This window comes from Thermobia domestica, chromosome 3 (assembly GCF_964235325.1).
Source record: "Thermobia domestica chromosome 3, izTheDome1.hap1.1, whole genome shotgun sequence".
Lineage (NCBI taxonomy): Eukaryota > Metazoa > Arthropoda > Insecta > Zygentoma > Lepismatidae > Thermobia > Thermobia domestica.
The window spans coordinates 67,705,680-67,733,169 of NC_137456.1; the positions used below are offsets into that span (position 1 = coordinate 67,705,680).

Genomic DNA, 27,490 nt, shown 5'->3' on the forward strand with positions numbered 1-27,490 from the left:
ATTCTTGGAACGATACATCGATTCCAAGAAAAACTGCATCTTGCTTTCTTATGGCTTTTACTCTATACAGATCAATATTGAAACCGGAAGTTGTATAGGTTTTATCACTTCCGGTTTCAGTAAAGAGTTAAGGATAGAGATGAAATTCATTCTTGGGACGCTTAATCGATTTCAGGAAACCAGTTATCGTTATCTATTACCATTTTTGTTCCATACTGATCAACGTTGAAAACTGGAAGTGGTTTATTTCTACCACTTTTACCCTGTGCATCCTGGCCGAAATTAATGGTGATCCATCAAATAGTTCTTGAGTTTTTGTGACTCCTGAACGGACGGACAAGCGTACAACGGTACGTTGTATACTTATACTTGTATATTTGTATTATCTTCGAGCAATAGTTGGTTTATAAATAAGTACAAGCCAGTTTATTTTATAGAGGAAGAAAATAATATAAGATTAATATAGCTATAAATTTTTAATATATAATTCAGGGGCGTCATTTAGGGGGGCAGGGAGGGGCATTTGCCCCCATGAGTTTCAGATGTATATATATATTTTATCAATAGAATAGTAGTAAATCAGTGAAACACGCGAAATTTTACTTATATCAAGTCCGATTTTACTTGCCCCCCCCCCCCAAGCAAAATCTGAAATGACGATCCTGATATAATTGAATTTTGTTACGAAGAACGACGAACTGAAGGTTGTTTCCATAGAAACAAACAAACAAGATATAATGTAATGTAATGTCATAATTTCGCTATTATGTTGTATATGAGTTAATGTTTTACGAAGCTTGAAAAGATAATAAAAGATTTGAGAAGGCAATTTAGAGTCTGTCAATTTTTACTAATTTACGAACCAGTGCGTTTATTGTGATAGATATATATTTTGTTATACGCGGACAGTGTAAATACAAAGGAATTTTGGTGAAACAAACTCCTTAAAACAAAGCAAAAAAAAAAAACGTTTTTTTTTTACTTTATTAGTCATAAAATAAAATACATTTTTAATTTCACTGTTTTTGACGACAAAAATGGCATTAATTAAATATATAATAATGAGAATGAGTCATGAGAGCTTATTGTTGCAATACCAATTGTTGATTGGACACGTTGAATAAAATAATAATGAAATCCATCTACGATGAGAACTTATTGAAGAAATCTTTCAATTGGTCTCTCGCGCCATTCACTTGTTTTTCAAAACCTTCCATGGCAGACTGAAACAGAACAAGTAAAGAATGAGGTAATAAGAACATTATATTATTATTATTATTATTATTATTATTATTATTATTATTATTATTATTATTATTATTATTGTATTTTATTATTATGTATAAAGCTCCATGAAATGTGGTGCCAATGTATGGAATGAGTAATGAATGGTTTATTGGTGTTTAGCCCCCATTTTCAGTATGAGACAGAATCTATCATTTAGAATGGCATTTGAACGACTACCTGAGATGAACCCGGGGCCATGAAGATAGGAAGTACATGTGTTAACTATTAAGCCGCTAAGAGTACTAAACTAAATTCAATGATTGCAAGTCCGCGGTGGCTCAGTGGTAGAGCGTTCACCTGTGGTGCATGTGGTCCTTGGTTCGATCCCAGCTCTCGCAAAGTAAGCTTTGTGGTGGACAAACACCGTGTGTGTGGGTTTTCTCAGGGTTGTCTCGTTTCCTCCTATGTTCTTCATTCCCCCATTTCATTCATTTCTCATCATCACCGTCTCCTTTAGCCTAGCTGGCATAAATGTGAGACGTAAAACTTAAAAGAGAGAGAGATTTCAATGACTGAAGGATGTCTCCCCGTCTGCCTAATGGCCTTCCAGCACCTTGTAACATTTTTTGACAATCTAATCTAATATTTACGCAGAATGAAAATTTCTGTTCTGCCTAATCTTCGCAAATAAAGATATTTAGATATGAGGGAATTTTATTAGTCATTCCTTTTTCCCGTCACTTGAAGTTCTTTCCCAAGCCCCTTGATTTTGTAATAGACTACTAATGATCCGTACAGCTTTCAGTTTTGATTAGCTTTCTTTTATAATTCCCTAATTCGTTTTGCTTTGTTATGTGTATAAATTGTAATATTTAAAAAAATGGTCATATGTAATGGGTATAGACTATAGCTTTTCTATTATTTTGTATCTTACATATTTTATATATTTTATATGACTAGCATTTATTTTTTGTTTACAATGTCAATATTCTTGATTACGATTAATGTCAATATTCTCGATTACGATTTAATCTTGCAGTGTTATTTTGTATCCAAATGTATTCATTTGAAAATGCTAACAGTACGCGTATGATTTTGGCACGCAAGACGCAGAGAGCTGTGTCATTTTTCTTTCTCTGTTATATCTTAAAAGTTTGTGTTATAAAACGTTTCCAGAAATAAAAATCTTAAAGTCCATGAAAATGAACTTTGACTGCAATTGCTTATTAATTAGCATTAAAGCTCAACGTTAATTACCTTTTCCAAGCCTTAGTTAAATTTTTATCTGCAATAATAAACGTGCTGAATTAAATAATGAAATTCTATCCCTGAAAAATTGGTTACAATGTTTCTAGGAAACGAAATTGTAGGCCTATGTATGAAGTGTTATATATTTAAGTATCCATACGCACTAGTATAATTTGAAGGTAATAATATTAAGTTAATACGGTAACAAACATAACATCTAATTAACTTGCTATGCAATGATGAGAATGGAGCGAGTTTGAAGATCGTGTGGGGTTATTTTACTTCAGTCTTTAGCTGAAGAATAATTAATGTTATTAAACATATTATTATCCTACTAAGTAGCTGACGCTGTAAAGACTAAATAAACTGTAATGATATTATAAATAGATAGCCAATGCAGCTATGACTTCATTTAACAGCTTTATATTATGATATATAGCTAGTAATAAATAAATATTTGAATTAATAATCTACTCATTCCATTGACCAACATTATTGGAAATTAGAACGTTGATGCTAATTGCCTATCACAATCACATTTCTGTATATATATGATTGTGATACGCATTTGAATAATATATATATCGCATACCCGGTGAAAGAGCTTTAGAATTCAAAAAGATGGGAATTTTGAGTTATCATCGCTCAAAAGAGAATAGAGAAAGAGAAGCGAGCTCTATCTGGTGGTATTTTTGCATAAATGAAACTAAACGTATTAACCCCTAGATGGCAGAAATACCAGTCTTCCAGGGAGCGAGTTTGATAGAATAACAAACTTTAAAAGTCATGTTCCCAGAAATGTGTATTTTTGACTTGTAACAGTCTTCCACAAGGTGTGCGATCTAGACCTTGGGTGTAGAAGGTGATAACCCACATATCACAAAAATTTCAGCTCTGTGAATGAACAAGGCGACAAGCCGTCTGTTTAAGGTGAAACATATATAGATGGCATGGAAGGGCACGCTGGCAGGCAAATCTAGCGAATTTTACACACTTATAAGGTGACAACTTGTAGTTCATCCACAGAACTAAAATTTTTCTGAAATGTGGGTTATCACCTTCTGCACCCGAGATCTAGATTATAATGGGACGTTAATTATCCCGTTACTTCCCGCACTGCACTATATTACTTGCCTTAAAAGCACTTTGAGCGTCTTGTCCAAAGTTTTGAAATGTGTCCGATGTTTTTGATGCAGCGTCTTGGAATGTCTTAGAAACAGAACTGAGTAATCCTGAATCGGAAGACTGAAAGAAAGTAAAAGTAACGATAGTTGACAAAAATAAATAAGTAAATGAAAATACACCTTGTTTTCACATAAAAATAATTTTATAACTGAAGTTTAAAGAGATAATAATAATAATAATAATAATAATAATAATAATAATAATAATAATAATAATAATAATAATATGTGTTTTCGAATAACCTTCAAAGAGATACTTTGAAATATTAATATAAATTATTCAATATATATATATATATATATATATATATATATATATATATATATATATATATATATATATATATTGAATAATTTATATTAATCATGATATATATATATATATATCATCCCGCAATACATGGTATGTACAGTCAGCGACAAAAGGTCTTTCGATTTGGTAAAATTTATTTTGGAAATAACGGTGGTATAGCTGGAACGTACAACGGTGATATGGCTGGAACATATAGAAAATTGCATTCTTTTTAATTTACTGAAAACTGTCCTCAATTTCTCCTTCCATTCTGAAGTTATTTATGAAACTAATTCCATCAAACGGAAATAACTTTTGTCGCTGACTGTATAAACATGAGTTATAACTAATTCAATTATTACTTTCTCTCTTAGTTTTGGAGTATATCCGTAGGACAATAAACTAAAAGAGTTAAAGAGGAAAGGTCAACTGTCAAATTTGTTAGGAGTTAGTTTTGACTTATTCTCTTGGATTCAGCTAGGAATACAGATTGACGTGAGGAAACGTTTCTGAGCTATAGTACATTGAAAGTAGGTTAGTATTCGAAGTATAGCTTCTTGTGTTGGATAGTCTGCAATCATCTTCCTCAGTTCCTCGATTACTCACGATACCACATATTGTCCTTAGAGGCAAAGAAGCCAGTTACTGCTGTTTCCATCTTCTGGTAGTTGGTGAGGCATTATGATTTCAGGAAGTGCGTCATACACTGAAACAGGCAGTAATACGAAGCACCAGGGGTAGAAATATATGCTGAGTGTGGCATCAGTTCAATACCATTTTGTTGCGTTTCTCAAGCCGATTCTGGTCTAGAGTTATCCTGTTCCAACAGAACGTGCTTTCGGTTCACCAATGTGCGGGATATTATGGCATGGTGCAGCACTCATCCTCCCAACTGTTCGTAATAAAGATCGGTATTGATGTTACGACCGTTATTATCGAACTCAAAGTGAATTATTCCTCATAGTTCCATCAAACACAGAGTACGTATTTGTGCTCGAAACGATCCTGTTTGATGACAGGTTCTACAAGTTGATCCTTGTTCAACCACTGTTCTCTCATATTCCGATTTTGGAAAAATATTCACTTTTCGTCACATGTAACAATCCGTTTCAGGCAACGCAAATCACGTGGATATTGCAGCAGTTGTCACTTTCCTCTAGACCTGAGCTCATGTGATACAACAGCAGCTTCTGATGGTTTCCTCAAATTCGTGGATGTTACGCACTACAGTGGACTGAGACATGCCAGGTTTGTTTGACAATCATCGTGTGTTGCACTGCTGGTGGATGGATTTTGCTCAGTGGTGTGTCGTATGGCTTCAGAATCTGTTACCGTGGGACGGCCGGACTTTGACTGATCTGCAACATCTTTATAGTCTACATAACATTTCTGGAAACAACAAGTTGCAGCGCTATGGTTCACTGCACTTTCCCCTTTCGCATGACAAATGTTTTGGATTGCTGTAGTCTCATTATGACCAAGTTCGAGCTTGTATGGTAACAGTTTACGTATCAGACATTAATAAGCATTTATCATCAATGCAGCTAAGCTCTGAGTGAAGATTCTGACGGAGTGTGGCTTCGGTGTTGAAGAGTCCACTTGCCACACTCCTCTTGGACCAGTTTGATCTTGTACTTACGATCAACTAAGGCATAAACACGCTCCTGTTGTTTGGGTTCTGGAAATCTTGCAAAATTTATGACATCCTTGTACTAAATATGGTTTAAAACAGTGTTTCTTAAACTTTTCTTGTCTGATAATATACTTTATTGAATTTCCTCAACATCGTGACACATTTAGCTTAGGTTAGAAGTTAGTATTGTTGATGTTATCGTAGGGGTTAGTTGATACAATCTGTTTCAAAACTGATTTTAACTTATCGTTAAAGCCATCAAACGTCTGTGAAGTTGTCCCGCCCACCTAATGAATTTTTCTTTTTCTTATCTACATCGTTAGTTTATCGTTAGTTTACGTTAGTTTTGCTAAAATTATCGTTAGTTTTGCAAAAATGACGATTTTATTCGAGAAATAAATGGGCAGGCCAACTTCACGGTTCCCCGCCCACAAACGAATTTCAAAAGTTTTTCATATCACATCGTTAGTTTATCGTTAGTTTACGTTAGTTTTGCTAAAACTATCGTTAGTTTCGCAAAAATGACGATTTTATTCGAGAAATAAAGTTTCCCGCCAACTGTGAATTAGCCCGCCCATATTGAATTCTCATAAAATTCCAACTCATATCGTTAGTTTATCGTTAGTTTACGTTAGTTTTGCTAAAACTATCGTTAGTTTCGCAAAAATAACGATTTTATTCAAGAAATAAAGTTTCCCGCCAAATGTGAATTAGCCCGCCCATATTGAATTCTCATAAAATTTCAAGTCACATCGTTAGTTTATCGTTAGTTTACGTTAGTTTTACTAAAACTATCGTTAGTTTCGCAAAAATAACGATTTTATTCGAGAAATAAATGGGCAGGCCAACTTCACGGTTCCCCGCCCACAAACGAATTTCAAAAGTTTTTCATATCACATCGTTAGTTTATCGTTAGTTTACGTTAGTTTTGCTAAAACTATCGTTAGTTTCGCAAAAATGACGATTTTATTCGAAAAATAAAGTTTCCCGCCAACTGTGAATTAGCCCGCCCATATTGAATTCTCATAAAATTCCAACTCATATCGTTAGTTTATCGTTAGTTTACGTTAGTTTTGCTAAAACTATCGTTAGTTTCGCAAAAATAACGATTTTATTCGAGAAATAAATGGGCAGGCCAACTTCACGGTTCCCCGCCCACAAACGAATTTCAAAAGTTTTTCATATCACATCGTTAGTTTATCGTTAGTTTACGTTAGTTTTGCTAAAACTATCGTTAGTTTCGCAAAAATAACGATTTTATTCGAGAAATAAAGTTTCCCGATAACTGTGAATTAGCCCGCCCATATTGAATTCTCATAAAATTCCAAGTCACATCGTTAGTTAATCTTTAGTTTACGTTAGTTTTGCTAAAACTATCGTTAGTTTCGCAAAAATAACGATTTTATTCGAGAAATAAAGTTTCCCGCCAACTGTGAATTAGCCCGCCCATATTGAATTCTCATAAAATTCCAACTCACATCGTTATTTTATCGTTAGTTTAAGTAAGTTTTACTAAAACTATCGTTACTTTTGCAAAAATAACGATTTTATTCGAGAAATAAATGGGCAGGCCAACTTCACGGTTCCCCGCCCACAAACGAAATTCAAAAGTTTTTCAAATCACATCGTTAGTTTATCGTTAGTTTACGTTAGTTTTGCTAAAACTATCGTTAGTTTCGCAAAAATAACGATTTAATCGAGAAATAAAAGGTCCCGCCAAATGTAAACAATTACATAGCAGGCATACGCCTATCATGTTCCCTCAGATACAGTACATGAGAATGTGTCCAGTATATGCCTTATATACTTCTTACGTATGCCTGTTATGCAAATGTGCTGTTAGGGTTTACATTTGGCGGGAACTTTTATTTGTCGAATAAAATCGTTATTTTTCGAAAGCAAACGTTAATTTTAGCAAAACTAATGTAAACTAACGTTAAACTAACGATATGAGTAGGAAGTTTAAGGGAATTCAATATGGATTGGCTAATTCACAGTTGGAGGGAAAATTTATTTCTCGAATAAAATCATTATTTTTGCGAAACTAACGATAGTTCTAGTAAAACTAACGTAAACTAACGATAAACTAACGATGTGATAGAAAAAAGTTTTGAAATTCATTTGCGGGTAGGGAACCGTGAAGTTGGCCTGCCCATTTATTTCTAAAATAAAATCGTTATTTTTGCAAAACTAACGATAGTTTTAGTAAAACTAACGTAAACTAACGATAAACTAACGATGTGATATGAAAAACTTTTGAAATTCGTTTGTGGACGGGAAACCGTGAAGTTGGCCTGCCCATTTATTTCTCGAATAAAATCGTTATTTTTGCGAAACTAACGATAGTTTTAGTAAACTAACGTAAACTAACGATAAACTAACGATGTGACTTGGAATTTTATGAGAATTCAATATGGGCGGGCTAATTCACAGTTGGCGGGAAACTTTATTTCTCGAATAAAATCGTTATTTTTGCGAAACTAACGATAGTTTTAGCAAAACTAACGTAAACTAACGATAAGCTAACGATGTGATATGAAAAACTTTTGAAATTCGTTTGTGGGCGGGGAACCGTGAAGTTGGCCTGCCCATTTATTTCTCGAATAAAATCGTTATTTTTGCGAAACTAACGATAGTTTTAGTAAAACTAACGTAAACTAACGATAAACTAACGATGTGACTTGGAATTTTATGAGAATTCAATATGAGCGGGCTAATTCACATTTGGCGGGAAACTTTATTTCTTGAATAAAATCGTTATTTTTGCGAAACTAACGATAGTTTTAGCAAAACTAACGTAAACTAACGATAAACTAACGATATGAGTTGGAATTTTATGAGAATTCAATATGGGCGGGCTAATTCACAGTTGGCGGGAAACTTTATTTCTCGAATAAAATCGTTATTTTTGCGAAACTAACGATAGTTTTAGCAAAACTAACGTAAACTAACGATAAACTAACGATGTGATATGAAAAACTTTTGAAATTCGTTTGTGGGCGGGGAACCGTGAAGTTGGCCTGCCCATTTATTTCTCGAATAAAATCGTTATTTTTGCAAAACTAACGATAATTTTAGCAAAACTAACGTAAACTAACGATAAACTAACGATGTAGATAAAAAAAATGAAAAATTCGTTAGGTGGGCGGGACAACTTCACAGACGTAGCCATCAAAGTAAAAATAAATCGTTTATTTTATTCATTTTATCATAAAAATAAAGTGTTTCTGTTTTATTCATTTTCACATAAAAGGTAGTGTTTCTGTTTTATTCATTTTTACGTAACAACAAAGTGTTTCTGTTTTATTCATTTTTACATAAAAATAAAGAGGGGTTTCTTTTTTGTTCATTTTTACGTAAAAATAAAGGGTTTTTGTTTTATTCATTTTTACGTAAAAATAAGGAGGAGTTTCTATTTCATTCACTTTTACGTAAAAATAAAGAGGAGTTTCTGTTTTATTCATTTTCACGTAAAAATAAAGAGGAGTTTCTATTTCATTCACTTTTACGCAAAAATAAAGAGGAGTTTCTGTTTTATTCATTTTCACGTAAAAATAAAGAGGAGTTTCTATTTCATTCACTTTTACGTAAAAATAAAGAGGGGTTTCTGTTTTGTTCATTTTTACGTAAAAATAAAGCGTTTTTGTTTTTATTCATTTTTACGTAAATTAAGTGTTTCTGTTTTTATTCATTTTTACGTAAAAATAAAGTGTTTCTGTTTTATTCATTTGTACAAGATCCTACATGAAAATAAACTGTCACAATTATGGATGTGAAGATCGGGATCAGATAATATAGCAATTCGCACACAAGATAGGCAACAATGTTGGCTCTTAAGGCGGAACCGAAGAAGTATGTGTTCAAATTTGGAGGGCGTCTTCCTCCAAGTGCTGAATCCTTGAAACTTACTGAAGAATATATTGTGATGGATGTAAAACCAAACTCATGGCCTAAGGCATTAGATACATTTCGATTTGAAATTAAGAATCAAAGCAGTCTTCATAGCTTGTTTGACGTGCACCAATTCTTCATTACAGGGTCACCTGAAGAGATCCTTTTATATGGTGTGATCATACTCTGTTGTTAAACATAGGAGAACCATTATATCCAAGGGCGCCCATCAGGGGGGCAAGGTGAGGCGCTTGCCTTCCCTAAGAGGAAATCGTACTTGGGAATATCGAAAGCCCAATAGAATTTTTACATTAGTTATAGCAAAATTTGAAACTATATTTGAAACCTCGCTTATATTTGCCCCCCCTAGGAAACCACAACATGGGCGCCCTGGATTATATCTAACGGATTTTGGATGAATTCAATGCTGATGACTCATCATTGATATCGGATAATAGCATTAATGAGCTATAAGAATATGCTATTCTTATCTTTACCTGTACGAGCTGTTCCACAAAATAATACAAAAGCCTCAAAAACTTTATTAGTTATTCGACCTTCTATAAGTGCAAAATGATTCGTAATAATCAGGCACTGTCATGCAATCCCTGTATAACAAAATACATAATCGAACTTTATCACATCCTTTTAGTGACTCTCAAAAAGGACCAAAAAATATTCCATCTCTAAGGATTATAACAAATCCAAAATCAAGTACATTTTGATAAAGCTTTACTTATTGTAAATTGTTACACCACTCAACACCTATGTAGTCCCAACTAGTGATGTAAAGGCCTGGAAAAAACTGGAAATTTGGGTAAAAATCCAGTTTTCTACCGTTTTTTTCTCCAACTTGGAAGAAACAGAAAAATTGGGAAAATTGAAATTTTTAAATATTATGTTTTTAAAAAGAAAACTATTTTATATTTAGTAGTTTACACTTAAGATCATTGATTATTTATATTTCTTGTATTAGAATAGGGAAATTTTGTGGCAACAAATATATTTGTACCTCTCCTTTAAAGTTAGCAGCGTGATAGAATGGAGTTATCTCTACAAAAGATACTAAAGTATAATCTTAGTTAGATTAATTAATATAGACGCATTTAAATTATCTTAAGTAATGTTATAAAGTTACCGTTTTATAGCATGAAAGTGTTAAAATAAAAGGGACAGAATCATTTTAATTTAATACCAGTATGTTAAAATGAAATATATATTTTATGGAGATACGAATCTTCCTTTTGCTATGTAAAATTTCCGGGAATTTTGAAGCCATTAGAAAAAAAAATCTTTTATTCGGAAATATTGGCAAAACCCGGAAAATATAATTTAGAAACTATTTATTCGCCTGATGCTAATCTCATTTGCTGTAACGTCTCTGAAGCATATATACAACGTATTTCGCTAGCAGGAAAAATACTTAAAGCAACAGCTTTTAATTTTAGCTTTTAGTTTTCTGATTTACAAAAAAAAAAAAAAAAAAAAAAAAACTATTATTTGTATATTTTTCGAACAACTCAAAAAGAGAGATGATCATATTTACACATACATAAATACACCGCACAAGTGCGTAAATTTGAGCAGCGACAAATATATTAAAGAATTTAACATGTGAAATTTCCGTTCGTTATTATTAAAGACTAGCAGAATACCCGTTCTTTGCACGGGGAGAATCCGTTTCATTTTGGTTATAAAGGGCATCATAAAAACCGTCACCAATGAACTTAGGGAGCCCAAAAAGTATGAACTGGACACTAGTATCAGTCATTTTCAATTACTTTTACATGTCACTCTACCACCTTTAGGAGTACTAATAAGGGCTGAAATTGGATTTAAACGGCATCGGAAGTGTTACTGTTCATTTCAGCGACCCCAAAAACTATGGATTCGACACTAGTATCAGCCTTTTTCAATCGTTTTATATATATCTCCTCTTGCCCCTCCCCTAAGTTGCGGACTTGAATTTTTATTTAAACAGCATCGGAAGTGTTACTGTTCATTCAACAATCCCGAAAACTATGGATTTGACACTAATATCGGTCATTTTCGATCATATATATATATATATATATATATATATATATATATATATATATATATATATATATATATATATATATATATATATATGTCTCCTCTCCCCATCCCCCAAGTTGTAGTGCTGAATTTGAATTTGAGCTTCATCGGTATATATCACTGTTCATCTCAGCAACCCTGAAAACAATGGGTTCGACACTAAGATCGGTAATTCTCAACATATATCCACATTTCCTCCAAGTTGCACCTTCAAAGTCAAATGGTAAAATCCATCCTAGGCTCCAACCTCATCTATGTTGAAAATTTTTATCGAGATCAGTCTGGTGGTTCAAAAGTTGTTAAGTTACAAACATAGTCACTTTCATTTTTATATATATAGATAATTTGTCACACTGGAAAACAGGTATTTGTTTACATACAAGTTTTTGTACATAAAGTTTATATTAAAGAATGTATTTGAATATTAATGATAGTAATTATATGTCTAAGTGCACGAGTAGGGTCTATTTGTGAAATTTACCTACTGCTCTTTCTTTTAAGAAGTAATTTGGTTAAAACTAACAAAATTTCACTAGATTAAAGAGTATATTAAGAAATCAGTTTCATTCAAGAGCCCTATTTGTTGTGTGCATGCAACTGTAAAAGTTCTGTAATTAATGCACATTCAGAAGTAAACGACTAAAAGGCACATAAAGAAAATGATTGCAGACTATTAATTTTCATAAATCAAGAATAATTACAACAATTTTATTTTCGAATGTTTTTTTTTTTTTTTAATTCACAATATTGAAATTTCCCACCTTTCATTTTTCACGCTTTCGAAAAAGAAACGGTTCCATTACTAGCAAAACTAACATAATACAATACAAAGATTTTTGTTATTTCCCAATTTTTCCAATTTTTCCGGAAAGAATCTTTGGAACCATTTTTTGTATAGATTTTTTGTTCAAGTTTTCGGTAACAATTTCAAATACTTGCTTGCATTTTCGCCAGTCCCACCTCCTCTGCAATCACCTGGAAACTTAAACGCCTGTTTTTTGTCTAAAAGAACTTTCAAGCGAGCCACATTTTCCTCTGTTTGTGATGCGGACGGCCTTAGCATTGTTCGTCCTCGACCACCTCCCTTCTTCTTTGAACGCCGTGTAGCAAGTGTAAACTTTGATGCGGGACATCACTTTCTTGCCGTAAGACTCCCGCAGCAAAGTCTCCTTAAACGTTTTTCTTTAACACAAACATTTTTTTTAAACACAAATACTTTTTTATTTTTATTTTTTTTCTTTTTTTAAAGGAAAAACAAGTGAAGGCCTAATAATGAGAAATGATATAGAAAGATAAATTATATAACATCATAAAATATTGCAAGGATCCCCACATCACAACAGACGCACGTGTCAGCTCAACACGTGCTAATGATTACAAACAACCTAGCAGACAACAGGCCAACACGGAAGACACCGAGGAATATCGAAAACAGACGGACTTCACGGAAGGACTCGAGGAGGACAAATAAAAGGAGGACCACTGAAGGAGGAGACAAATAAAAGGAGGAAGGGACATTGAATTAGAGACACTTGTATTTATTATATTATATTTTGTAATAAAACTTGGTGAAGGAGAAAAGACATCCGGTCTATCATTTGACTCTACCAAACATTACAATATCAATAGAATTAAACAGAAGTAGATAAGAAATCAGATAAAAATATAAAATAGAATAACGGCAAGGCATTGTCGGATCTAGTCTGGGCCCGGGGCGCCTAGTCCCCCCAGTTTTTTGAGTGACAAAAATAATTTAAGCTATTATTTATGTATTTTTGAAAGATGATAGTAAACTCATGATATACCTATTATAGTCTTGGTTCTGGCTGCCCTCCTCCTGGTTTTTACCTTCTAGATTCACCACTGCGACAAGGCATGATATTTCCGATTGCCTAGTCATCATTAGCGAACAAATATTTTAGTTTTGGTGATAGATATTTGACCTTGACTTTATTTACCATGCAACTGAAAAGAAAAATGGCCACCAGACTTTCTGATCTTTCTGCTGAATTCAGTCCTAAAATTTCGTGCCTTGATAGTGATATATTGAAAATAGTGAACATTTAATTTACGAATATCCTACATAAATTGGTATAAAGATTTAGCAGTCCTTTGGTGAAAGACAAGACAATGTTATTGTTCCCGTTGCCAAGCACCATAGTGACTTTGAGGTACCATACTTTGTGCAGAAACCGACCCCAAAAACGCGACCATGCCATTTACTGAAATGTACTGAGTGATATTCAAAGTTAAATCAATTGACATTTGACAAGACGAATGAAATCTCAAGAACAGGGACGTTTTTTGCTAATTTAAAATAACCTTTGTCTCTAATAGGGACCTTAACAATCCATTTGTCCCTCTCATGGCTATGAGAAAAAAAAATGTCAGAATTGAAGGATACAGTATTATACTTACTGTTTTCTCTTCTCCCACTTAATATTGCACAAGATTAATTTGACCATTTTGCATCGCACATTGCGTAACGAGTAAATAAATAAATAAAAAATTAGAAGGTATGGAGAGGAAGGCAACAGGGTTACAGGAAATGTACAGGGTTTTTACAAAAATGCGGAAGAAGTTTATGGAGGCTGATTCTTTCCCAAAGGACAGAAAGTGAAAAGAAAATCCGTTTCAGTAAATAAGTTGGCCATGAAATATTTGGCTTAGCCGAACACAATGAGTTCAAAAATGAAATGATTTCTTTTTAGTTTAGCGTCCCACGATTATGCCCTTTAAACTAAGAGAGACGATGATTAAGACAAATGAATGATGATGGAAGAATTGGTGGAATGAGAAAGTGGAAGGAAACAGGAGTAACCCAGAGAAAACCCACGAACACGATGTTGTCCACCACAAACTTATTTGACCGGGGTTCGAACCAGGGACACCACGAACCAGAGATAAGCAGAGCCACCGTGCCCCCCGTATTTAAGAAAGGTAAGCTTCCAAGAAACATTTTTTCCTTTAAATCTCTTACAAATGAAATAGTGCCCGTGACAATTTCTAACCAATGCTACCTGTTAAAACTGCAATGTCAAACATTGTTCGCTGAGCATCTAACAAGTAAAGTTGCCCACGAATATTAAGAGTCTTCACTACAGCGAAATTAAACTACCGCTAATTTTAGAGTTTTTCTGTAATATCTTCAAAACAAATAAAAAATATTCGAAAAGTGGAAACGTAGTGAACTAGACAACACGATTTTGCATGTGATACCGTTATCACAACTCATCTATCTGCTTTCGATTTGCAACTGGAGATAGATTTAGCATTTTTTGCGGATTCTGTAAATAGCGGCATACGAAAAGCAGATAGGTGAATTGTGGTAAAGGTATCACATGTAAAATTGTATTGTCTGGTTCACTACGTTTCTACTTTTCGAATATTTTTATTTGTTTTGAAGATTTTACAGAAAAATTCTAAAATTAGCAGTAGTTTAATTTCGCTGTAGTGAAGACCCTTAAGGGTTGTCTCGTCTCGAAAAACATGTTTTGCTTTTCGTTTCGTCTCGATTTTCGAATATTTTTTTCACACCTCGTCTCGAATCCAGGAAAGCTTTCCTCGTCTTGCCTCATTTTGTAAATTCATGTACACAATTTATGATCTGATGTTCGGCTTTCACTCAGAAGTTATCAGAATCATTTCGTGCACTGTTAAAAATGATTTCTTAAATTTGAGAAACCGCTTCTTATCTGTGCACCGAGACAATATTTTCTTAGAAATGAGATTTGGCAATTCTCATTCAAAGGAAAGTAACAGTATATTTTTCATTTCGCTTTGTACAATCTTAGATCACTTCTCATTAATGAGAGTTTCAAACTCTTGTTTCTAAGAAAAGATATTCTCGGTGCACAGATAAGAAACGGTTTCTCAGATTGAAGAAAGTATTTTTAACAGTGTGTCACGAGAGGTTACGAAATGTGTGATATAACCATATGTAAACGTTATATATTATTGTAGTATATTGTGTAATGACTTGTGTATCTTTAAACGTTGGAAGTGTTCTTCATTATGTTCGTACAATGAATTTATCAATTTATAGTTTTTTTTTTAAAATATTATGAATCATTTAATATCAGAACACTATTAGAGACATATGACTCGTCTCGTCTCGTTTTCGAGACAAATTATTTCTTCTCTAGTGGGCAATACTAGCTCGTCTCAAAAATATATGTTTCTATTAAAAAGGTTTTTTCTTGTCTCGAAAATTTTCTCTTGTGGACAACACTAGTCATAACCGAAATCGGAACCTATAAAACTCAAATGAAATATGTACTTGAAACCAGGAGTAAAAGTGCGGGGAACGCGGGGGGACGCCGTCCCCCATCTCGAAAAATTATGTACTGTGTCCCCCCAGTTCCTAAAAAAATTACAATAGGCAAAGATAGGCAGGGAGAACGGTGTGGCGTCATGCTGCTACCTACCGTTCCCCCACCTTTTCAGATTCACTTTTACCCCTGCTTGTAACCCAGGGATTCATTGAATATAGTATTTTCTCCATAATCCGGTAACTCATGGTAGACAGAGTGGATAGTAGAGTACTTATCTCTGGTACGAAAAATCGTAGGTTCAATCTAACTACGATGTCATCTTTTAGATCAATTATTTTCAACTAGATAACCTGTGACGTCATAATTTGCAGCTCCCATTCTCAGAAGCACTATAGCATGAGCAGATGGCAGATGCATCTTGTTCTATGCTTCAACAAGGTAGACAGCGTGTGGCAACATCACAAACCTCCCATTTACTATAGCGTATAAAGGGAACTCAGAGCACCGCCATAAATTCTATCCCTTAGCACAAGTAAATCGCATCAGTAAAGTTTATATAACATCAACAACAACGAGAAAAATGACGTTACGAGATACCTAGTCCAATGGTAGCTACTATTCATCTACATTTAAAAAAATGCTAGGAGTATTGAAAAAGTCCAGTTGAAGTGGATTACTATCTGTCTACAACATTGCTTATGACCAGAGTTTGGACTTTTAGGGCCAGTTATGGCGGATATGGTGGCTCAGTGGTAGAGCGCTTACCTCTGGAGCGAGGGGTCTGTGGTTTGACCCCCGGCCAAGTAAGTTTGTGGTGTGTCTGTGGGTTTTCTCGGGTACCCTCGTTTCCTTCCCCTTTCTCATTACAGTAACTCTTCCATCATCATTCTCTTGCCTTAATCATCGTCTCCCTTAGCTTAAAAAGGATTAACGTGGGACGTTAAACTGAAATATTTCATTTCATTTCATTTTTATGGGAGTTTTCAAGTTAAGAAGCGGAAGAGAAAAAATGCTTTAAAAAGGTAAGGGGAAAAAGAGGCCAAGAGACAGTTCAACTTCACTCTTATTGAAAATAATGTTAGAAACTACTTATATCTCAATATAGTTTACTATACAAGAGATAAGCTCTTTTGATATTTCGAGTTGCAAGTGTGTTATTGTATGAGTCTTGTTGATGTGTATTTTGTCCACAGTGTCCCTGAATACCAGACAGTGTATCCTGGTTTAATAGTTTCAATGATTCCCTAATCCAATTGCTGCTCAAGGGCGAAATACCTCGGTTTATTCCTTTTGGCATTGCTTATACTTCTCTAAATTGCGAAGCTGAAAATTTGCAACACTAACAGTAAAAGACTACATTACAATAAAAGAAAGAAACCAACTTTGAACTAAGAATAATTATACGTAATATTACATAAATTGACAGTAACAATAGCAATGCCCCTATATAAGAGTTGCAGTTTCTATTATTATTTGTACAGCTAGAGTAGGGTTAATACCTAGGTAGATAATAAATTAATTAAAATGAAAAATATTTTTGATTAAAATCATATTTTTTTTAGAAAATAGCAGAGAAAATGAAATTAAATCTTTCAGTTTTACGTCCCACGATTATGCCATCTAGGCTAAAGTAGACAGTATTGATGAAAAATGAATGCAATGGTGGAATAAATAAAGTGGGAGGACAAACAGGAGAATCCCAAGAAAACTCACGCACACGGTGTTTATCCACCACAAATTTCACTTGGCACGAGCTGAGCTCTAACTAGGGATCACACGAATCAGAGGTGAACGTTCTACCATTGAGTCACCGCGGGGAAGAGGATTAGGGGCATCTTAAGGGGATAAAGGAATAAAGGTTTTAAAAAAATGGGAAGTAGGTGCTGGAAAATTACCTTTCATCCCATCTGGAGATATTTCACACATTGAGAATTTTCTGAGAGCTTCTTTTTCTCGTCTCTAATAGAAAAATGTGTGAACCTAAAAATCCTAACCCTATTTAGACCAAGTAGATCTACTAAGTTACAATCAACCGTTTCTTAATTACGAAAGCAAAATGTTCGTTTTTCTCCGTTATCATTATAATAATAAAATTTTAGCTCGATTGAAAAATATCAAATGTATTGTTAGACATTTACTTGATATTGTTGTGGTGTTTTAATACTTACACTATCACCATCTGGTGTAGGATATCCAAGAACCAAACTCAGAATCACCAAAAATATCACAACAGATAACTTCCTCATGATGCTTTGCCTGAAAATAAATATTCAAGTAAATTTAATTAGAGAATTATATAACTATACGGGATCTGTCCGGAAAATAATGTCATACATTTTATTGTGAAGCGACTGTACGTTGAAGCATGCTCTATCCGCCGGAATCGATAATGGTGTAAGTCAACTGCCATGAATGAGTGTATGTTCAGTTCTCTCCGTGCTCTCGGAGGGAAAGGACGAGATTACAGAACAGCTGTTAACGTGAAAGCAGCCAGTCTTCCATGATACCTTCGCAGATTGGAAATCCCACTGGAAAAGATGCATCGAAATAGGAGGGCAATATTTCGAAGAATTTTAATGTACAGGTATCATTATTCTTATTATTATGTAAATAAATGTTTTTTCTTCATGTTTATAGACTTGGTGACATTACTTTCCGGACAGACCTTGTCGTTATACAGGGCGTTTCAAAACATCACCGACAACGTTTGGGATGTGATTCCTGACAGCAAGATAAGACAAAAAGTATCGATCATTTTGGGTGCACAAATGCTTCCTTTCGGAGTTATAGGCTGCCGAAATCATGAAAAATTGAACTTTAAATATCGATAGCTCTAAAGCTATGGAAGCTACCGCAGTCGGGTCAAGACTTCACTTAGGAAAATACTTTCTGCCCTATCCAAATATCCATGTTTCAGAATCCTGTGGTACTTACCCAACAATTTTTATAGAGGTAGTTGGTGAGTACTTCAAATTATATGGCAGTAGCCAAACTCTCTCTATAAAAACTGTTGTGAAAGTACCGCAGGATTTTGAAATATTGATTTTTGGATAGGGTACATAGTAGTTCCTAAGTGAAGTCTTCGCCTGACTACGGTAGGTCCCATAGTTTTGGAGCTATGGACTTTCAAAGTTCATTTTTTCATGATTTCGGCAGCCTAAAACTCCGAAAGGAAGCATTTGTGCACCCAGGTTAGTCTATACTTTTTGTCTTATCTTGGTGTCATGAATCACCTCCCAAACGTTGTCGGTGTTGTTTTGAAACACCCTGCATAGTCATAGTAAGTTCATATTCTATCACATAAACTAGAGAAAATTTATTTCCACTAAATGAAAAATCAGCGTTACCAAGTTCAGCAGATTGTTCCGTTGGGCCATCATCATACTAACAACAAAGTATTACTAGGAAACGGATTCCAGGTGTTCTAAGTTCCTTCACATAATAATATGTCAGTTCTCCATGTCATTTTTTTTATATGCCCTTACACAGGGCCGCACGCAGGATGTCCAACGGGTCCGGATCCGCCCCTAAAATTTTAAAATTCTACATACATTTGAAATTCACTTCCTAGAACTCACTAGTACAGAAATGATCGATGTATTGAAAATGTGATCTTACACAACCCTCTTTTCCTACAAAAAAAAATCTAGTTCTATAATTTTCTCTGTTGAGAATATAAATGGCGTTACTTAACAATTAATTATCATGTATTAGCTTATAGATAAAGTGGATACTTTCAAATATTTAGGATCAATATTAACAGACGAAAATCATATTCACGAAGAAATTAAATGTCGACTAAAAGCAGGGAATTCGTGTTACTATTCGGTTCAAAATCTCTTGTCGTCGCGAATTCTGTCGAGGAATTTGAAGCTTAAAATATATAAAACGATAATCATGCCTGTTGTTCTGTATGGTTGCGAAACATGGTCGCTTACTCTGAGGGAAGAACATAGACTGAAAGTATTTGAGAACAGGATCCTGAGAAGAATATTCGGACCCAAGAGGAACGAGAATGGGGAATGGCGAAAGCTTCATAACGAGGAACTACATACTTTATACGGTTTACCCAACATTGTTAGGGTCGTCAAGTCTAGGAGGCTTAGGTGGGCAGGTCATGTAGCTAGAATGGAAGAAAGTAGAAACGCTTTCAAAGTCTTGACTGGTAGACCCATAGGAAAACGACCATTAGGAAGACCTAGGCGCAGATGGGAGGATAATATTAAGATGGATCTCGCAGAGATAGGAATACAAAGTAGAAACTGGATCCAATTAGCTAAGGATAGAAGTCAGTGGAGAGCTTTTGTGAACGCGGCACTGAAGCTCCGGGTTCCATAGGCCATAGAGTTAGTTAGTTAGTATTAGCTTATAGAATAACACCGATTCAATCCTACATGGACATAGTGTCTTGTGGAATTAAACCCCTTCTAACAAGAATTTCTGAGTCCGCGCCTGCCCTTGCGTTCCGTTCGAAGAGCCTGCTGAACTTAAAACAAGTTTTTCATTTGACATAGAGCGCGCCTTAACCAGTGTGGAGTCCAAACGGCACCAGCTCCAACTCGAAAAAACAAAAAAAGAATCCGCCATTTTTGATTGAAAGCCAACTGTTTCCGACAAGTTTTCTCTCTTTCCATACTATTTTTTTTAAATATTTACTCCAGTGGCGGTTCTAGAAGGTAAAAACTAGGTTGCCAGCCAAAACCCAAACTACGATAGGTAGCGTATATCATGAGTTTAATATAAACTTATAAAAAATATATATGAATAATAGTTTAAATTATTTTAGTCATTCAAAAAACTGGGAGAGCCTAGACACCCTTGGTCCCGACCTAGATCCGCCACTGCTTTACTCACACTGTTAAAAATGATTTCTTAAATTTGAGAAACCGTTTCTTATCTGTTCACCTTGACAACATTTTCTTAGAAATGAGATTCGGCAATTCTCATTCATAAGGAAAGTAACAGTATATTTTCTCTTTCCGTTTTATACAACATCATCTACTTTTCTTCATTTCTCATTAATGAGAGTTTCCAACTCTTGTTTCTAAGAAAAGATATTCTCGGTGCACAGGTAAGACACGGTTTCTCAGATTTAAGAAACTATTTTTAACAGTGCATAATGGTAAAAAGGATTTTTTTGACAGATCCTGTATAATAGATACAAAGATAAATTATAAGTCTAATTTTCCATGCAGTGGATATGTCTGGTGTAGTTCACAGGAAATCATGAGTGACCAAGAATTCTTTTATGTTATTTATTACTGTATTTCTAAACTATATTATGCATAAATATGAGAAGTATTGTAGCATAAAGGTGTACACTCGCCAGACATTTGCACACATATAGCAGAGATAAAATAGTAAGAGAAAGTGTGATTTAAAAAAAATAACGTGGACTTAATGTCCCCAAAATATGCTCCATATTCTTTGTAACCCTTTATTCAAACTGGGGGTGCGGTGGCTCAGTGGTAGAGCGTTCACCTCCGCTGCTTGGGGTCCCTGGTTCGATCCTAGCTCGCGCCGTGTGGACTTTGTGGTGGATAAACACCGTGCTCGTGGGTTTTCTCGGGGTTCTCCCGTTTCCTCCCACTTTCTTCATTCCACCATTTCACTCATCTCTCATCATCACCGTCTTCTTTAACCTAACCGGCATAACCGTAGGACGTAAAACTTAAAGATTTCATTTCATTTCCTTTATTCAAACTGAGAACGGTAAAAAAAAAAAAAAAGCTTTCATTTCTGGTTTCAGCATTGGTCATGAAGGCAAAAATAGTAAAAAGTAACGAGAAACTATTCTGAATATGGATTCAGTATCCGAAGTACATTCACCGTCAAAAGTTCTTCTCGTTTGTTGAAAATTATTTTAGGAATAACGGTGGTATGGCTAAAACTTACAGAAAATTACATGATTTACGTTTTTAATTTACTGAAAACTATACTCAAATTGTCCTTCCATATTGAATTTATTTATGAAACTAAGTCATCAAGCGAAAAATAACTTTTTCGCTGACTGTACAAGTTTCGTCTTTGATGTTATCTGGAAGTGATTGAATTCCCGTGGAAATTTACCGTGCTTTCAAAGTATAAAATGAAACTCGTCTGTCTTATTCCCTACATTTTGGGAGTATGCCTACAGCAGGTATGGTCAACGTGTCGACCGCAGTACTGTCATTTCAGACTTTATCACAAGGAGGTGGACAAGATTGTCCATCGACATAAATGTTTCACCTTTTTTTATTAGTATTTTAGTATACAAGTTATTAAAATGCATATGATTCTCAAACCCAGGAAAAGCAGTTGCCCTCCTGCCCTCTCCAAATGACGTCTATTTGTCTAATCGATTATTGTTATTATCTCATGATTCCCTCTAGCGGGCTAGTAAACAGACAAATAGACTCGCCACTTATTTCTGAAATGACAAGTAGCTCTCAAATCTAAAAAGGTTGACCATCCATGGCCTACATATCATAAAATGAGTTTTTTTTTTTTTTTTTTTTTTTTTAACGTATTCCAGTCACTATTCTAAAGTAAAACTGGAAGAAGACGGTTTCAGCCTCTAATCGGGGTTACTTTGCACAGGTCAAAAATACCTCTTAGATAGGAAATTATTACTACTGGAACCTCCTGCATTCTAAATTTAGGTAAATTTCCTATTAGGTAAATGCCGGAATGAATTTCTTGGAAAATAAAGTATGAACAGTGGCGGATCCAGAAGAATAGTTTGAGAGGGGCTTCACTCATAAAGGCTTTGTTTACTTTTAGAGGGGCTTGAAGCTTATACTCATAGGAATGACTAACATTAGATTTAAAAAAAAAAAGAAATCATGCAATTTAGGTGGATTTCAGCCTGAAAGTCCCAAACTCCGTAAATCTTCCACTTATTACGGTTGGGATGATATTCTTGGACATAAGGAATAACCAAGGCAAATCAGTTCACGGGGATTTATTTTCTGTTCCTCAGTTGGCATTTGTGTGGGACATACGCTAAACCATTGGAATGTAGTTCCTGTGCCGGTACCAGAAAATACATAATTTTCTTCACAAATATTGGTAATTCATACTAAGTATCGATACCAATCAAGGGCGCCCATCAGGGGGGGCAAGGTGGGGCGCTCGCCCCCCTTAAGAGAAAATCGTACTTGGGAATATCGAAAGCCCAATAGAATTTTTACATTAGTTATAGCAACATTTGAGACTATATTTGAAACCTAGCTTATATTTGCCCCCCTTGGAAACCACAACATGGGCGCCTTTGTGTAGAAAGTAAAATGTATAAATACTGAAGGGAAAACTTTGCACAGAAACGTTATATTCGTATATTAACATACTTGTTTGTATGTTATGCAAAGTAACCCCAACTTATGGGGTTACTTTGCACCAAAGTTTATATTTCAATAACTGTGGTCATACTGAATGTTTACTAATGAACTAGCACTAATGTTTTCCAAATATATATAGCAATTATATATTTAAAATACAATGTTCTAAATCATTACGTTTGTAAGTTACATGCAATTTTCTTTAAAATTCCTTAAATCGTGTGCAAAGTAACCCCGTCTTACGGTACATCATTGTATAATCTAAACTAAAATTTGAACGTAGGCCTAATTTCGAGTTGAATTTCAGTTCACAAGTCTAGTGGAAAAATACATCAGTAATTTATCAAGAATAAAATTAGCTCATAAATTTTATTCAATAAGTGAAAACAAGCAGTATATATTACCTGTAATGAGTACCGGTGTGTAAAGAGTTTCTGGGTTGTTAAAAAACTTCAAGTCGAAAAGGAACGTATCCGAACGATGTCCTCTGACCAATGCCACTACAACGATTGAACTTATACGCTGCTTCTCATGCAATAAATAGTGGACATTGCTATAGGTGACGCCATCAGACACAACTTAGGCGCGGAGGGAGAAATGATAACAAATTGTTGTTAACAAGCCGGTAGCTGTGCAATCACAGAAGATAAAAATTGGATCCTTGTTGCTCGTGGTAATACTAAGAGGGTGTGTTGATGACCTTATGAAAATCTCTAACCTTCATTGCGTTCTTGGGAGAAATATATCATGGACTATATTTTTGGTTCAAATTCTCAGAAGTTATAACAGTAGGGGGTTTTCCCATTCAGTTTTTCGTATTATTCCAGCCATGAAGATTTTTTTTTTTTTTTTTTGCATTGTTCTAACCTTGAGGAAGACAAAATAGAAAGAAAAAGGATACCTGATGCCCTTCTTCCAGCCCTTGAAGCATCATTCCTTCTCAAGTGAAACTAACTTCCAATTTAAACTATGTTGATGTCTCTCACGATGTCCAGTGACCGTGACGATTCAGATCGAAGTAAAAACTTCCTATTTCCGTTGCTTCATTCATGATATCAATGAATGGCGGCTGTATCACCAAGTTAAAAGAAAAGTGGTAATAAAGCTTAGGAATTAATTGAACACATTTCAAATTCTGATAACGAAGTTATATTAAAGGGAATATTCACACATAAACCGGATTCAAAACTTGTATAATATGCACTGTAGAATACTTTCCGTACTCGTTGTGTTGGGTTCAAGACCCATTGTGGAACTTGCCTCGGATACAAATGCGAGTTCAGCGCAGGAGACTTGAGTTCGATTTCCACCGGGATCCCATTTGGTTCGGATTTCACACGAAGCTGTAGGTCCACGTCTTATATAACTCGCTGCTGAAGGGGATGCTAAACTTCAAACTCAATTTGAAAAATCCAAGAATATCTTCATTTCAAGCAATAGGTCTCGTCTAACATAAACTCTTAAGATTTATACCTAGGCGCCGACGCACGAAAAAGAACATTAGGGAAGGGAAGCTGCAGGGTTCCCATGAGATGAGACGAAGCACAATACTTGTGACGTGACAAAGGTCTTCTAATGGAAACATATACACTTTTCGAGGCGAGATATCACTTTCACGGCAATTTTCGAGACGAGACAGTATTAACACTTGCCATATAGGTAACCGTAGTCTCGTACTTTGTCACGAAAATTATGTCGCGACTCATTTCCTGATCAGTTCAAACCCTGCTCCCGCCAAGTGAACTTTGTGGTGGACAAACACCGTGTGCGTGGGTTTTCTCGGGGTTCTCCCGTTTCCTCCCACTTTCTTCATTCCACCATTTCATTCATCTCTCATCATCACCGTCTCCTTTAGCCTAACCGGCATATCCGTGGGACGTAAAACTCAAAGATTTCCTTTCATTTCTCATTTCCTGATTAATTCTACTGATTGTTGTCGCTCACTCGGGATAAGATCTTTTGCTAGGTAACTCTGCACTTTCATGTTCTATACTCGCTTCGATAACAATTCTCAGAGTTCTTACTCGAACAATGCATCCTTTTCTATTATTTTTATCTAGTGGTAATATATTCGGTCTTTTTTAAATTTCAGTTACATATAATTTTTCTATTATCGCACCGAAAAAATTATTGCGCCAATTCTTTTAATACTTTCGTTTTCCTCTTCAATTACAAAACACGCCTCCCACAATGATCTACACCATATTAGATCAATAACAACTAAAAATGCAGCAAACAAATGGATTAACATTTACTGCTGCACTTGACTTGCAACTCGACAGTAATGCAGAAATCCACCCACGTCTGACCCGCTAACGATTTCTCACCGTTTCAAATCCGTGTAAACAGAACAACAGCGCAAGGGCACCGATCTTGAAGGAGCCAGGCCCTCCCCCCCCCCCAAAGCTCATGTAGGCCCCCTATTGTATTTATGAATGTACAATATTTGGCATAATTTGAATGCAACTTGTTTTAAAATCCTTATATATATATACCTTTTGCATCTGAATGCCCCCCCCCCCCCAATTTACAAAGAAATCGACGCCCTTTCAACAGCGGTTCTATAAATCTAACTCATTTATTCATTACACAGAAAAACAAGAAAATTCTTAGTAAATAGTTTGAAAGTGAATGGGTATTGATTTACCTGCACAATACATTGTGAACATTTTCTGTAAAGTTACAACGAATCGACTTCAAACGTGCTGGTATTCCATGGTTAAGTTGTAGTGATGCAAAGCATGAGAAAAACGATTGATATTCCAACATTCAACAGCCAGTTAAATTAGAATTCGCTACTATGCTGTTCGTTGCCCAGGGACGTACACAAAGGGTGGGTCCTGGAGGCTCGGACACCCCTAAAATCGTGACTTTTCTGTAAAGTTTTATCTAATTTTAGGGGTGATCTTAGAAATTTTAATATAATTTATTTTCATATTGCATTTGGACCGCTCCCGAAATAAAGTCATCCATACATGCCTGTCGTGGGAATTATTTTCTTCATAGCGTTGTTGTATTTGTATTCTTGAACAACATACTACCTATCAGCGCTGTAACTTAGATTTTTTCAGGGTGGGACAAGCATTAACACGTGTAATTGTGCCCGCAGAAAAAGTTGTTTTTCTAATTCTTGGGCCCCCTCTTTCCATCTTACTCTTTATGGGCCCCGGAGAATGTGGGCCTCCCGCACACAAGGTCTGCGGGGCCGTTAGTTACACCCCTGGGCCCGTTTCATACATGACAAATCAATTAAGAGGACAATATTGACAAATCTCAAAACCATACGAACAAATATTATTTCTAGGGCCCCTAATACTAGACATTTTTTTACTGAAGTGGGCCCACGACTCATTTTTATTTTAGTTTGCTTTTGTGTGCTGTTTTATTTATGTAATGTAGTGAACGTGTTTTATGCTTCATTTATAATTTCATGTTCGTATCGTATATTATGGAATAAGAAAATTTTGTCTTAACATGGGCCCCCCTCTAAGGGCGGGGAACTTCCCCGGGGAACCTCCATGACCCCCACAAGTTACGGGCCCGCTACTTATAAAAGTCCCAGTGATCTGACATGTGCTAAGCCCATCATTTTGTAAAAAAAAAATATGGACGAAGAGACACCTTTTACGTTTTTTTTTTATTATTATTATTATTATTTCTCTAACTTGAGAAAAAATAACTTGAACCGATTTGCAAAAGCAAGAACATTTCCTATTAAGCAGAGTTTTTAGCTTATACGCAGGGTTACTATTCGTAAGAATGATATTCACTTCCCGGAAAAATTAACTTTAAAAATATCTTATAGTAATCAGTTTTATCGGAATACTTTTTGGATTAACGGCCAGCATGGATCTGCAAACGATATTTTGTTATTAAAGGTGAATTTTAGGAGATTTCTTAACGATCGGTTCTCCTTGAACTACATCTACGAGTAAAACTGCTTATATTTTGAGCTTCGTTATTTCTCTTCAATGAAACTGCTAATGCTGTTTCTTTGTCTTTTAAAACAATTCGTATCCTCCTGTCATTAATATCAGGGCTATACCAAAGGGACCCAAGGAACCATTGCCTCTCAGTAGCACCATTTCAGGTTTGGTTTCGGGGCTAAGAGTTGGCAAGATTCTCTGTTATAGAAATACATAGTTTCAAGTTGTTCATTAGTATATTATTATAGTCTTACTATTGATTAACGTGTATGTATATACATATATACAGCTGAAACCATGGGCGCCCGAAAAAAATTTCTTGGGGGGTCCATCTCCCTGGTTGCTATATTACGTTTGGTAATTTTTTTCTTTGTATTAAGAAAATCTTAAGAAATTTAAGTTGTTTTCGTGAGTCAG

The 27,490-nt window shown here is 35.0% G+C and overlaps 1 long non-coding RNA gene across 2 annotated transcripts in view; it reads right to left on the reverse strand.

Moving 5' to 3' along the window:
• Positions 1–975: 975 nt before the first annotated feature.
• Positions 976–27,490, reverse strand: part of LOC145680471 (uncharacterized) — a 172,541-nt gene continuing 146,026 nt past the window's right edge. The window contains exons 1-4 of one of the 2 annotated variants that reach the window (XR_014130649.1): positions 23,552–23,801; positions 17,997–18,084; positions 3,610–3,720; positions 976–1,223 (exon numbers count right to left, since the gene is read on the reverse strand). This is a non-coding gene — a long non-coding RNA (uncharacterized LOC145680471). Of the gene's footprint in view, positions 1,224–3,609; positions 3,721–17,996; positions 18,085–23,551; positions 23,802–27,490 lie in introns of those variants that run through there. The other variant, XR_014130650.1, reaches the window with a different exon arrangement.